At 47.8% G+C, this 14,979-nt stretch overlaps 1 protein-coding gene and 1 long non-coding RNA gene across 5 annotated transcripts in view; both read right to left on the bottom strand.

The window, feature by feature from the left end:
- PLD1 (phospholipase D1) overlaps positions 1-660 on the bottom strand; it is a 75,827-nt gene extending 75,167 nt beyond the window's left edge. For 2 of the 4 annotated variants that reach the window (XM_037406592.1, XM_037406594.1), the window contains exon 1: positions 567-660. The gene's annotated coding sequence lies outside the window, so the exon portion shown is untranslated. Of the gene's footprint in view, positions 1-329; positions 486-566 lie in introns of those variants that run through there. The other 2 variants (XM_037406593.1, XM_037406596.1) reach the window with 1 other exon arrangement.
- Positions 661-5,018: 4,358 nt separating this feature from the next.
- Positions 5,019-14,029, bottom strand: LOC119157071. Its single transcript, XR_005107363.1, has 3 exons — positions 13,454-14,029; positions 10,556-10,793; positions 5,019-6,544 (listed from the first exon to the last, which is right to left on the bottom strand). It is a non-coding gene; the product is annotated as an uncharacterized LOC119157071 (long non-coding RNA).
- Between the last annotated feature and the right edge of the window lie 950 nt (positions 14,030-14,979).

Below are 14,979 nucleotides of genomic sequence, written 5' to 3'. Positions count from 1 at the left end.
GAAACTTTGTCTGATGCCTCTTCAGCCCTGTATTCTTTCCCTACCCGTTGCAGCACCGGCAGCCATCACCCCGTCACCCCATCACCCCTCACGCTGCATCACGCCGGCCAAGCCCAGGCTGCAGCCAGTGCCCGCGTCCCTGGAGCTGCCACCAGCTTGCACCGTCACCACTGAAGCCCCAAGGATGGTTTAGCACTTCCCAAACCAAAAGCGATTTCCCAGCTCAGTGTCGATGCAGCCCTTCCTGGGGCTCCATTGCAGCCACAGCTCCCACCCCGGAGGCAGCCCAGGCGTGCCCCGTCGGCCTCGCTCCCCTGGCACATACTCACGGGGACACCCCAGCCCACGGAGCCACCGCCATGCGCCGGCACTGCCTTCCCCTCTGGCCACCGACAGCCCGCTTCTTCACCAGAAACAACTTCCAGGTCTCGGCCAGCCCTTCCTCCCCTACTTCTTTTCGCTTTCGCACAGATCCCCTGGTCGCTCGTCCCCCAGACTTCCTTCCCCAAAAGCCTCCAGGCTTCCTGAAACCCCCTCCACCCCCTCAAGCAGAAGAGCACCACCACCTTTCTCCCCAGAGCAGCCCTGTGCCGGCGTTTGCACCCGTGACTCAGCCCGGTTGAGGATGGATCAGCCGGAGGTGAGGCTGCTCCATGCTCTGCAACAAGTGCCTTACTCATTGCAGGGCTAGGCGAGCGTGCTCTAACTAAAGCCACTGCATTTTTTCCAACTTTAGTAGAAGTTCGTTATCTCTTCTGGACATAATATTGCTCTACTGATGTGCCTGTTCTCTGAATCATTCCCCCCTGGTTTTATACCCCTAGGTGCACATGTTCACTTGTTTAAATTAAAAGCAACACTTCCTGAGTTGAAGTTCCTCCTCATGTTTTATTTTTAAAGTTGGCTCCAAGGAGGGGGGATAGGAAGTGTGGTAGTCATTGCATAACTTTAAGTTGGTTTTATTTGGTGTAAATCAAGTGACAGGACAAAAGGGAAAGGCCTCAGTTACGCCAGGGGAGGTTTAGGTTGGATATTAGGAAAAAAGGCTTCACCTAAAGGGTGATCAAGCACTGGCACAGCCAGGGAGGAGTGGAATCACCATCCCTGGAGGGATTTAAAAGACCTGTAGATGTGGCATTTAGGGACATGGTTTAGCGGCGGGCTCGGCAGTGCTGGGTTAACAGCTGGACTTGATCTCTAAGGCCTTTTCCAACCTGAATGATTCTGATTCTAAATGTCACTTGCTTTTCTTGTATAGTGCTGAGATGTCTTGTGCTACCCAGTGTACCACCAGTTCTGCATTGCTCCCATGTCTCTGGACCTAATACTGCTCCAATCGTCCCGCTTTATTTTCTTTTTCCCCTCCGTTTTAATGAGGTAGATGCAAAAATCTCATCCTCTGAGCCACTGTTTGCTTCTTTCACAATGTTCCACGCTGTTTCTCCTGAGTTTCTTTTCCTTGTTAGCTTTAGTAAGCACCATTTTCTTCTTATTGCTGTTCTGACTGCATGTGATCCCATATGGAGAGAGCACTAAAAAATCTCTCCCTATAGCACATGTATCTTACCTTTCTATAGCTGTATTTTCTTAACTAGTGTATTTTTCTCTATATTCTCATTTTTGCTTGGTGCTAGCTCTGTGTATTCCAGTTATGCTCTGCCCCTAAAACAACTCTGTCAGGCTTACATGTGCCTATAGCTGCTGGCAGTATTAGTTCTCAATATTTTAATTTAAACTCTGGCTTTGTTCACTCCTACTATCAAAATGCTCACAATTAGCTCATTGCTTTAATTTTTTATTATCACAGGAATCACCATTTTTGCATGCTTTTGCAATGTGCTACTTTCCTAGTTCCTCAGATCCTTGTTCATACTATTGGAAAGTTTCTCTTGTGAAATGAAAATATTTTCTTGGATGTCACCTGACCGTCAGAATCTGAACCAGGCAAAGCTGGATTTGACACAAATGCAGCCAGTGAAACAGTCCATCATCAGGTGAGGCAGAATCGTCGTTTGGCATTGGTATTTTAAAAATATCAAAGGTTGGAGATTTTTTTCCTTCTAAAGGCTACAGTTGTTCAGGGAAACTATAAATCCTGTGGCTTGCCTGACACTGCAGGTCAGACCAGATGATCAGAATAGTTTATTCTAGCATTCATACCTAAACACTTACAAATATCCGGGCAAACTGCAACTGCACCACAGAGAGATGGTCAGGCAAGATAAGGGCGTTGCTGCTTCTGATCTTAAATGATCTGAATTCGCCTACAGTCCCCCTGAGACACCCAGTTCTCCCACAGCAACCAGTAATGCAGCTGCTTTCGCTTGTTCTCCTTTTTATCTGAGCTCTGTTACAACTTTCAAAACTTTCCTGTTCAAAACTTTGTTAGAAAAGTGGCCTCATACATCTTACACCACTTCATCTCTGTCTTCCTGGCGACAGAAAGCCAGCGTTTTACCGTGGGTTTTGGTGCACTAGTGTCTCCCCAGCTTCTGACTCACGTAAATCAGAAGGTGACTCACTCTGAGGAGTTCCTTCAGCGTTCTGGAGCAGGGGAGACAGTGCCCAGCCATAGGCAGCTCTATGCTTTGCTCTTTAACTCGGTAGTTAGTGCTCAGTAGTGAGTGCTCCCTCGGAAGTCCCCGTGCTGGGGCCATGCACCTAGCAGCTCTGTCCCCTCCTGCCACCACCCCATCTCCCGTGCGCTGCTGCACACACCAGCCCTCGGGCAGGGTGGCCAGAGGAAAGAGGATTTTTACGTTGTGGCCCATGGGATGGATCGCAACAGGGAAAAACATGGGGTTGAACGAATTATGAAAGTTTCAAGACACCATGAGCTGGAAAACCCCACTGGCTCCACAGGGGAGGCAGGAGGAGCAGCAGCCGGCACAGCTGAGTGCAATAGTCTGAGGTGGCCAGCCAGCCCCCCACAGAAGGACCAGGCACCCGCGGCACCGCACAGCAAAGGTGTGCAAACACATGGAAGGAAAAAGCAGGCTGGAGCTGATGCCACTCCCTAACATAAGGCCCACAAAATGGTTTTATTTTTCCTTCAGAAAATCCACCAGGAAGCACAAAGATAGTCTCAGAAAAAAATATTTTTACCCTTCCACAAGCACACAAGCAAAAAGGCAATAAGAAGTGCTGTGCACTGCCTTTCTAGAGAGTAGACCAAACTCAAAGCTGCCCTCAGTCCCATTTCCCCAGTATTCTGCCCCCAGTTTGCTCACACCCTCCACTAAAACCAGTAGCACAATTCTTTATTCCTCTTTTTTGTTTGCCAGACTCCCAGTCAGTTTGCACAGTCCAAGTAAAAAACCTAAACCCATGCTTTGCCATAGGATGAAAACCGAAAAAGGAAGAACAAGTGGGAAAAAAGCCCCAAACAATTAAAGAAACACAAAACCTCACATACAGAACCCCAGCAGAGTCCGTGCGATCGGTTCTATTTGTAGTCACCAGCACCAGCTGCACACACCTCTGAGGAGCACTGCTGGGGGGATGTTCTCACCTTCCTTTAATTCCATCCATAGATCTGGGAAGACCAGAGTATTACAAACCACGGCGTGCTTGGCGGGCAAAGATGTTCAAGTGTACAACATGGGATGAGTCGCCTTCACATGGAGGTCTTTTTGAAGGAAATAACTGGGCACAAGTGTTTATCTGAGTTTCAGGATCAGCAGCATGGTATTTACCTACCTGCGTGCAACGCCCATTTGCCTGGCTAATCCATCAGGTCTTCTTTCAACAGTGGAAGATGTTAAAGGAAAAGCACTGAAAATTTTTGCATTTCAGCCAGTTTTTGCACTCCCTCAGCTGGCAACCGGTGTGCCACTAAAGATGGCTCAAAATTATTAACAAATACATAAAGGACACTAACAAATAGAGCAAGCAGTGGCATGCAGCCTTAGAGGTGTCGGTCATCATTAAACCTTCAAATGAAAGTGGCCGTGAAGTGCCAAATTACCCTGTTTTACTTACTGAGGGAACGTAAACCTAAACCAGAACCGGTTCTTCAGCAATTTAATTCTACGTATCATGTACAGCAGCCTGTAACGCACACCCAGAGATGGGCTGCTCAGCTTTTACTTTCTTTATTTTTTACCTTTCTTTGGCTTTTAACTTTCTGCCGGTCCCTAGTGGGTACCCAGCTGCCCGGTTCTCACCGACACGCCAGAGGAAGGCCGTGGCGGGGGGTCTCTGGCTCTCCCGCACGCCGATGGATCACACGGATGGGAGGTGTTTGGCTGGCATCTGCCCCACTGCCACAGCCCCGGGATCCAGCTGAGGACACCGGAGGTTTCTGTGCTCATACAACAAGGCCTGGCATTTGTTTCGGGTCACAGCATCATTTCTACCATCTCACCAGGCAGGTCCTTCTGAAACAACCAGCATTTACTTGGAATTTGCATTAACGTCGAACAGAAAAGCTGCTTTGGAAGATACCTGTTTCCAAGTGTTTGGGTTCTCCCGGTCGCTAAACATCTCCAGGCTGGTTTACAGGAGTGAAGGTTGCACCTGGGCATGATTCAAAGCTGTGTGTCTGTGTTTAGTGTTGACTTAAGCAACCAAAGGGCTGCGGTGAGCAAATTGCCCATCCCGGATCCAAACACTCTTATCTGCTGGCAGCGCTGCTCCTTCTGCCTTTAAAGCAAACCCCTGCTCTGGAATCAGGAATGAAGTTAAGCCAATGAGGGAGAGAACCATTTCACACCACTTTCTTGTGCTGTTTGTGGAATTCCCAAAATTAAACCTCGTGCCAACGAGTACCCCACTGAGCTGGCCCTGGCAAACTCCTGCTCCAGCCAGTCGGCACTTGTCTGGGTTTGAACTAAATCCACTGCGAAGTCCCCAGAAATGATGTGACAGTCAGGGAAGTGGTGGAGTCACCATCCCTGGAGGTATTTAAAAGACGTGTAGGTGTGGCACTGAGCACCACAGTTTAGGGGTGGACTTGGCAGTGCTGGGTTAACGTTTGAACTCGATGATCTTAAAGGGCTTTTCCAACCTAAATGGTTCTGTGGTCCTATTAAGCTGTGGGGCACAGCAGCATGAAATGGTGCAGGGACACAGCCTTTTCTGGAGCCCTTCTGGAGCCTGCGGAGGGGCCTGTAGTGCCTCTGCTCTGGGAGGCAGTTGACCCACAAGATGGGTGAAGTTAAGAGATAAGTGGGTGACGATATGCCAGCAGCAGCACAGGATCGCCTGTTGTGGCTCCAGCTGTGAGGCGCTTCCTCTTTCCATTGTCACTTTAGTGTTATACCAAAGGAACAAAAAGAAAGCAGTTTATGGCCTTTTTCTTTTCCTTTTTTTTTTTTTTAAATAACTAGTTTAATTTTTATTGTTTTAAAGGTAGGAAGAAGTGACTTTTTATCTCAGAGTAGTGGGGAAAAAATTGTATAATATTCCTGCACCTAACCATACTAAATGGAAAGGAAAAATCCCCTGCAGTTTTCAGAAAACCAGGCAAAACTAGGAGTCTGGCCAGCCACTCTCTTCATTGCTTTTAACAGATCTGTGCTGCAAGGGTATTCACCCCACTTTAAAAGCGGGTGAATAGAGGTAGGAAAGTGCGAGGCTGCACAGAGACAGCAGAGGAGAAGATGCTTCAGGCCTGCAGGTTCTGGCTCAAAGCGGCTGGCCCCCCAGCACAGTGTGCTCGTTTGGTATGAAACCACTCAGCTGCTTCAAATCTACTGAAATATCTTGACAGGGTAGCTCTGCTTTTCTTCTGCTGCTTCTGGTGCCCATCTGGTCCCCGGAGGGTGGGCACGGCCGGCCCCAGCAGGCTTCCTAAGAACAAACTGGGGAGGGGGCACATTCCTTCCCCATGATGGCTGAGCAAGATGTCTGTGGCATACTTAGGTGTCCAAATATTGTGTTTCTTGGAAACAGTTGGCAGTTGCACAGCCCCTCCAGCTGGGGTTCCCACCACCCACCTGCATCTCCTTGGGTGCATCTTGCCCAGCCATCACATGCCACGGCGCACAGCTGCTTGCAGCCAGCTGCAGAATTATTCCTCACAAATCCTCAGCAGCTCCTACGGCATTCGGTGAAACTACAGCCTTTTGGGGAAGAGGTAGCAAACATTTGTGGCTGAACTTCAGCAATTAAAACTTGCTTCACCAAAATCGGAGCACAATGAGGCTTTCCTGCCAGCAGCAATTAGAAACGAGCATTATCTGATTGCTTTCTGCAGCAGTAGCGCTTCGTTATTTTCCTCCTGTGAGGGGCAGGGAAACATCATCGGGGGCGGGGGGGGGGGGGGGGGGGGGGGGAGGTGTGTGTGTACGATACCTGTCAGATTTACTCTTGGCAAGTGGGGATATTTCTTATAAACTCTTCAGAAGTGCTTGATTCAAGGCTTTTGAAAGGTTCTCTCATCTTTATCCTGAATGACTTCTCCATCTCTAGTCCGTGAGACAGCAGCTTTTGTCAGGCTGGTGGTTCAGGCTGAACTCACAGAGCAAAGCTCTCCTGAAGCTTCATTTAGTGATGAAAAGGGATGCTGAGGTTCCCCGGGAGAGATCTGAGCAAAAACCCTCTGGAAACAGAGTAGGTTCCAGTGGGGAAAAAAAACCCCAAAACAGTCAGGTTATTGTATTTAGGTTATTTACATTAGTGCTAGTACTTGTTTGAAGGTTAGTATTTCAGTAAACTTGCTATCAGTGAGCAGCTAAGTCCTCCTGCTTTGCTTAGATAGGGAAAAGCATGCTGTCCTTGAAACGCCAGCCTGACTTTTCACGGTTGCACCCCAAGTCCCACTGTGTGGCCACAGCACTGAAGACATGATGCTGCTTGTTACCCAGCTCCTTTGCCTCGCTGGAAACGGAGCCTAACCTTTCTACACAGCAGACAGCAGCCCTGGACAGTGGTGTACCCTGCTATCTGATTTTTGGGAGGCTCCTCATGACTCCACATGCAGTCTTTGAGGCTTCAATGTTTTGAAAAGCAGACTTTAGAAGGATGTCGTAAAACGAACACCTTTAACTTCTGATTGCAAAAAGCAGAGATCGCTTCAGGAGATTACCGCCCCCGCACAAATAGTTCTGTTTAGGGGTGTACCACTCTTAACGACTTGACTGGCTGAGATAGCACTCACACAGCGATAGTCCGGGCAAGAACTGGTTTTAATTAGGAGCACTAAGGCTTGCTAAGTGACCAAGTGTGGTACTGAGTCACATCACATGAAACGGTACGGAGATTGCTTAGGGCCATGGAGTTAAGTCCTGCCTTTTAAAATCTTTGCTAAGACTGTTCCCCTGGGAGGAGGAAGCCAGCGCGGCGCTTGGCCGCACAGCACGTTGTTCAAGCGGGTACCACAACCGTGTCTGGTCAGAGGCTAAAGAGGAGCATTTCACGGACTCCTAAGAACAGACATACTGAAATACTACTTCAGTGGAGACACATGGCTGGGGAGGGCATTCCTTCCATTCTCACGCAGTCCCTGAAATTATTTAACACTTGCCAGCCCATTAAACACCATGCTTTTTCTTGGGATTTTGTAGTTCTATGTAAGTGGAAGCAGTGCCTCCAGACAGGGGTGTTAGGATGCTCTCCCCCTGACTTTGCATGGAGCCCTGAGCGAGCCAAGGCTGTGCCGAGATGGATGCAGAATGGCAGCAGTAGGACCCACCTGGCCCCTGCACGCTGCCTGCCCCTCTGCCCACGCTGGGCAGCTTGCTCCAGGAGCCCGCGTCCCTTCCTCCATCATTGCTGTGCAGGGAGGAGGAAGCCTTTTGAAAGATGCAACAGAGCCAGCGAGCCTCGGTTCCTTGTTTGGGGGCAGATGAGTTGTCTTCTGGGAACTGTAGTTCCTGGGAAACATGAATTTGCAGCTTTCCTCAAAAGGCAAGCCAGGAAAGCCTGTGACTATTTCCATTGCTCCAGTGCAAGGGAAAATGTGTTGAAATTAAGAGAGGGAAATTTTTATAGGCAACTCTGCTTGGAAATCAGCGGACTGCAGTAGGAAAACTCAGACACACTTAGGAGGATTAGACACCAACGAAGAAACTCTTCCTGCCTTGACGGAGAATGGGAACCGGCTGGTATTTTCTGGACTCTGCAGTGGCAGGGGAAGTCGCCCTGGGGTTCACTAGGAGCTATAAAGGCTGCCTGAGGACAGAGCGTTGGCTGGCCAGAGCGGCAGGCACAGCTAAGCCCTTATGGCTTAAGGGGGATGAAACTGTTCTGGCAGAGCTGAAGAAAGTAGCTTCACAAAAAGGAGCTGGAGAATCTGTACCTCAACCCCCACCTGCCTGGCAGAGGAGAAGAGCCCCCCTGCCTGCTGCTTTTGCCTAGGGAAGAGGCTTCGGGGCACCACGTGCCGCAGAGCTATAAACCAGAAACTGCAGATACTGCTAAAAGAAGAACCTGTTGGTATGAACTAAGAATTACTGACAAAAAGTGTACAGCAGTTGTTTGTGGTTTACATAAGTTACCGCAGCGTTTGTATGCTGAAAGAGGCGGAGGAAGTGTTTCTAAGGATGGCTGAGGAGAACTGAACACGGCACCGGAGCCAGGCTGATAAATCAAAGAGCAGGCACTACGTTTGCCCAAAGCTTCAAATACTATTTTGGGGAAAGTGGTTTCTATTCTTATTCTGGAAAAGACTACTATATGCCCTTGTTTGTAAGGAGAAATGATGTCCTCTGCTTATGCAAAATTCAGTACAATATGTCCTGTGGAAAGTCTGAAAGCATTACCTAGACCTTCTGAAGCACACAGGGGATAACCACCTTTCATTACCAGGCTCAAACTCACCTGCACAGCCACCAGCCCTGCAAACCCAGAGCCTTTGGTCCATGCCTGGCCTTGGCCCTGTGCTGCAGAGGTCCCAGCAGCCCAGGCTCTTGCTGGAAGGCTGGAGTTATGAGCAAGCAGCTCAGCTGTAGAGGTCTTGGTCTCATCACTGATGCTGGCTGCTGCAGCGCATCCTCGGCAGCCTCCCTGCGCTCCGAGGGCTCCGGGTGCACGGAGCTGCTTGAGAAACGGCTGCCACTTACCCTGCTCTCCTGGTTTGGGGTAGGGCATCAATGGGAGCACTGCACTTACAAACTGAACACTAAATAACTGGAAATAATCATCAGTGAAGACATTTACGAGCTGAGTGGGGCCCTAGGACAATAAAGGATGGCTGATGGTAGCTCATTCGTTACCATCTGCACAAACTGGCGATAAAGCTGACACCGGCAGTCAGAATCACAGCCTTTCAAAGACCTCTTAGACATCATTTTCCACTTTTACAAATTCAATTAACTCCCTTCCCCTCAAGCAGCACGATACAAAAATATTTTTCCAGGTAATGTAGCCATATTCTAGTTAAAGCAGCAGAGAGAACGTTAAAGCAAAAACCAGGCCTAAATTAAAACTGTTATTCTCATTTTCTACCTGGACATTTTGGCAATTGCTTCTTCTCTGACAGGAACAGCTGTTTTGTTCAGTGCCGTGATTCATGGGCTTCTAAACCAGAATGCTGATGGATGAATTCTCAAAAGATGGAGTTGAAACTTTCCATCCCCATGTGGAATCCCATCTGAATCCCCATGTCTTTCTCTGATTCTACCAGGTGTAAGTTTATTCTACCATAAGTTTAGACGGCAACAGTCATATTTTCTTTTTCAAGAATAAGCTGTTGTGCTCTCTGGTCCTCCTTCCCCACAGCAGGCAGGTTCACAGGGCTTTAGCATTTTGGAAGGGGAACATTTTGCATTGTAGAAGAGCACTGAACTAAACTGTAAGGGAAGGCTCAGAAGAGGGAAGAGCGATGTGATCACAACACAAAGCCCAGAAGCAGCTCCTGACTGAACCATCCCTTTTCTTGCTCCAGAAATCAGAGCTGGCCACAAAGGGTCTGGGCTGAAGCAGCAGCCGCCAGGGACAAGGCGAGGTAGGGGCAGCAGCCCCGAGCACCCTGGTGAAGCTGTTGCTGAAATTACGGCTTTGGGACACATTGGTTGTAGCCAGCGCTGGGGTGTTCCCAGATAAGAAGCCACAGGGAGGCCCAGAGAGCAGCGCGCTGTGCAGCCTGTTCAAGGTCTGGGTCTGAGCCTGGAAAGCCATCAGCTGGTGTTGGGACATGTTGATTTCTGCACAAAGGTAATCTCTGTACCGTTAATGCAGCCCAGCATCTGGTTTCCAGAACAGCTCGGTGGTGAAGCTATTATTTTTGTTAATTGTACTATCCAAATAGAAGCTTATGGACCCGATTTTCTGCAGAAAATTAATCATACCAGCATACAAATGGCAAGACTGGGTAGAGACTCAGCTATTGTACCAGCAGTTCAGCCCGCCTTTCCTGGACAGAAAATGTTTCACATATCCCATGACACCATCCCACCATGTCATTTCCCTGGGCTCCTGAATTTCCCAACACCGTGATGTCTGCGCACAGTTTGTGGTGAACGAGTTGACAGTGACTGACTTATTCAGCATATCTTCTCAGTGGTAGCATTAATACCTTCCCCATTCAGTGATGTAATATTTTGTGTGCAAAGTGCATCTGAGGCTCGGTAAGCCTTACCAGCCTTACTTCTGAGCCTTACTAAATCCTTACCAGGATGTGCAAAAATCAGCATTGGTAGAGAGGGCACTTCTTGCACTGGGCTGCTGGTGGAAAGAGGCAGATGAAGAACAACGCTCAAACCTGTAAGCTCAGACCAGCTCCCCTCCAAAACAGCCCTTCTCTGCCATGTCCAGAAAGTGCTGAGCCAAAGTCATCCAGATGCTGGAGGTGCTCAACAGAGGTGCTCCTCAGCCGAGCTGTAGCTCTGTGCAGCTCCGCTGCAAGGGCTCTAAGGTGCAAGAAGAGAGATGGCTGTTGAGGCTGACATCCTGAGCGCATAGCTTACCTCTTCACCCTGCACGCCGGACTGAAGCTTATCTTCCACCACAACACCTCGTCTGGCTTTGAGGATGCCAAGTGATAAAGGTTCCACCATCCTTGCTCAGAAACCACTGCCTAATTACCCTTTCACCTAGGATAATTAAGCTTTCAAAGCTGAATATTTCTATTTCAGTCTCTTCTAGGAGATCTTGTTGCAACTTCTCCAGCAATATAGCAATGCACTTCTGCCATCAGATAGCTTTTTTTGTATGTAGGGGTCTGGAACCCCTGCTCACACCTGCTGTCCCCTCACCGGGCTGCATCTGTGACCGAATCATTCCTCTGGTGCATGCACAGTTCACTGCACCTAAGTCAAGGGGGGATGTTTAAACTGAAAGTGTGGAAGTCCCCTGTTGGACCAAGCAGTAGGACACTCACGCTCACCCCAGGGGTGCCACATCACCTCGGTCACAGGGACACCCCAGGTTTGCCCTCCAGCAGGGATGGAGAGCACACGGACACATTTCTTTAGGGATGGAGAGCACACGGACACATTTCTTTGTACATTAGAAGAATCACCAAAAGGCTTCAGCTCTGTCTGTCTTTGATAAAAAGGCAGCCAGAGAATTGCCCTCTCCCACGAGCCCCGGCGCTCAGCCTATGAGATAATATAGGCTGGCCTTTTCTTTGCAGCTGTATTGTTTTAGTGCTTGGAAAATAGCAGCAGGCTGAGCAATGAGTCATCTGTCACTAGATGGGGTTAAAGTAATTTCCGTTTTCTGTTGCCATGGGGAAATCAACGTCCTAAGATTTGTCCTTTCTCCCACTCAAACACGTGGGAGTAGAAAGCCTGAAACCCAGCAGGGCTAAACAGTTTTTTAAAATTTTATATATTCCCCCCACCCCCCCCTTATAAACAAACTTCCCTCCGTGGCCTTGCAGCTGTCAGTCTGTTCCCGGAATCGTCCGGTTAACAATGTCATTCCCCTTCGATTGCAAAAAATCCAGAAGCAGAGTTTAAGTAAATATTTGACATTCATATAGGAGTTGCTTCACATTATCACTTATAAGAGCCTCTGTTGCCTGTAAAATTTTACGTGTACATTCGAGGGGGTTATAAACTTGTTATTATACAATAAAATTGAAACTTCAAAAAAAAGTAAATGAAAGTAGCAGCTCACCCAGTACTCGGGGTATAGCTTAGAGCAGAAACAGGAAAGAGGAAATTGCAGTAAATACCGTTTAAAAGCCTCGCTAATGTATAGCTTATATGAGTAGCAGCATAGCAACATCTAGTGTTGATCAGGGATATAGCTGAAGGTTATCGCCATACTTCATTAATAACGGCCATTTGATGAACTCTGCAGGCAGGCTTTTCCCAGACCACCACCCCGGCTCCTTCTCCCGTGTCTTTCGTAACACGTCACTTTTTCATGCTCCGTGCCACTGCTTTCGTTAGCTTCACAGAAGTGCAGTTATCTGGTAACGCTCTCCATCTGCCTAGATCGTTTCGAACATTACTGTGGTTGTAGTTAAGAGACGACTCAATAGATCTACAGGTTTAAATGCGATTCAGTGCAACGGTGGCCAAAACTCTTAGCATCTGAACTGAAATTAAGAAAGCAATTCCTACCCGGCAGCTGATCACGTTACCAGCTGTATAATCAAACCCAGGACCAATTAAACACTGCTGTCAAATTGGTGGAACATTCAAAATTACTCCTTTCCCTGGAAATGAGCGTGCAAGCGTAAGGTTGCAGCGCTAAGTGGACTGTCAGAGAAGGCTGTGTTCTCACTCCCCTGTACTGCCCTGCAAACGCAGGGATTACTGTATTATGTGCAGTTTAAGACCATCTATAGAAAAATGTATTGATGCATTTTAAATCCATCACCATATCCCATGTAGACACTTCTTTTCCTTTAAAAGACCTCTGATCCTCAAAGTTAAGTCCCTTGCAACTTAGCTCCTCCGTAGGTTATGGATTAACACTACTTTAAATTAGTTAACTAAACTAATCAAGTTTAACTTAACATAACAACACTTTTTAGTTTAGATGTAATTATTTTTAATGGCTTTGTTGAACTCTCACAATTTTCTTCGTATAAGCAAGCCCTTACATCAGGGCTCACAGAGGACTAGAATAAAATAATTTGTCCTCTTAGGTTACAGCCCCTCTTACATGGGGTTTGCTTCATCTTCAGTAAAATAACATCCTTTGGGTTTTCTCAAACAAAACAAGACTCATGAATGGCTGCTTTCCAAATCCGGCTCTGTCTTGCAACACACTGTGAACAGATTTTTTGCCACATCCAAGTTTATTACATGATCTAATTAGCATGACTGTGTAGGTGCATGGAATGCACAGGGGGAGAGGAAAAATACAAGTGTGCAAAACACTGTTATATAATTTCCTACAGGAAAACACTTATTAATGACAGAGACCTGGATCCCTCTCCAGATACTTTTGAGCAGGATTTAAGGAGCAAGCAGCTGGGCAAGGAAAAAGAAAGGATATTCAAGTCTATAGCAGAGTAAAGGGTCAAAAGCAGGAAATACTGAATACCACCAGATTTTTGTGACCTAAAAATACAATTACAACTTTTAAAAGCTATTAATTCCATACTCACGTTTGTGGCTTTTGTCTCCAGATAAAACAATTCAGTGAACAAAACAATTCAAATGCACGACTGAAAGCGAGGACTGCAAGCGTGTCAGCCATACTGCAAGGCTAGCTCTTCAGCAGAAAACGAAATACAGCTTCTAATTAATAGCAAGAAACATGGATTGTTAACCACCCCGGCCACGAGAAAGGCATTAGGGTGTCTACTGGAAATGTGCAGCCAGAACACAGATCAGAGCTCTGCTCTATGTTACTGAGGCATTCACACCGCCCTAACCAAGTTAAACGGGAAGCTAAGTAGCATAAAGCTATCAGAACCTTTTTCTTCCTTCTGCATGCTTGAAAATACATTTTAAAATTACGTGTGATCTTTCAGAGCCTTTAAAGGGGTCAGGCACTAAGCGCATCTGGCATGCCGATCTCATTCAGGAACATGAAGTCATCCTCCAAGCTGCATTCCTGAGTCAAGAACGTGTAATTTTCCATGCGCTTTACTGACTTGCACATTGAACAGAGATTAATACTAATTTTATTGAAGATTGGGCATATTTAAGAAAATTGCCAGCCCTGCTAGTTGTGTTTTAATTAAACTAGAAGTGGAATAGTGTTTGCCAGAGAGGGCTGCTGTTATTCCAATAAACATGCCCCACACAGCCTGCTGCGCTATGCCATAAATCCGTTCAATGCTACATCTCACCCAATGGGCTGAATTGGGTACTATAGGATCTCCAGAGGTGTAAGTTTAATTGTAAATTAAATTTGTCACTCTGGTTTTCCTTGCAGTGCAGAGGGGATGTTGTCATCACAGCAGCCCAAGGAGCCTCCACCATGCAAGCTGGCTTACCCTGAAGCATGGACCATTCCAGTCTCCTGGGGCACGTGGTGGTACCCAGTGCCACCCCGGCTGATGGCAGCATTCCAGCAGCGGGGGCGGGATGGGGGGCCACAGGTCTGCAATGAGTCTGATGGTTATCAGCAGCATGCCTGGGGGATTGCATATGATAAAGTACACAACACAATTGCTTTGGCTCTTGCAAACAAAATATTTGCTGTGGCAGGCAGGGAGAAACAGGGCTGCAGTCTGATGAGCAGTGGGAGGCACCAGCCCTAATCCCTTTCAAATCAAAGACCTTTCCACCACCGTGCCCAGGAGCAGATCCTAGGAATGACCTCCTGTCTCCAAAGCGCCTCTCAAAGCTCCCAGTGCCCTTACCTCTCATGTTGGGGGCAATCAAAGACACCAACAGCATTAGCTGTGTGATTCGCTTGATTTCAAGTTACAAGGTAGAGCCCATTCGCTCTAAATTTCCTTACTACAGACATGTTGCACCAACAGTAACTCTCCCTGGGGAGGAGGTGGTCCGGCCGGGGAGGACGCACCTGTGTCCTGCAGAGGCTGCCGGCACCAGGGGGCTGGTGTCACAGGGGCTGCGGTGGGCAGGACAGCCTTGGAAACAGCAGCCCCAGTTGCTGTTAGCCCATTGCTAGCGCTCTCTGCACTGGGAAGCAGTCCATCCTCTTGGGAAGGTGGAT

Source organism: Falco rusticolus, chromosome 13 (assembly GCF_015220075.1).
Source record: "Falco rusticolus isolate bFalRus1 chromosome 13, bFalRus1.pri, whole genome shotgun sequence".
NCBI classification, from domain to species: domain Eukaryota; kingdom Metazoa; phylum Chordata; class Aves; order Falconiformes; family Falconidae; genus Falco; species Falco rusticolus.
This window is presented reverse-complemented; position numbering and strand designations above follow the sequence as displayed.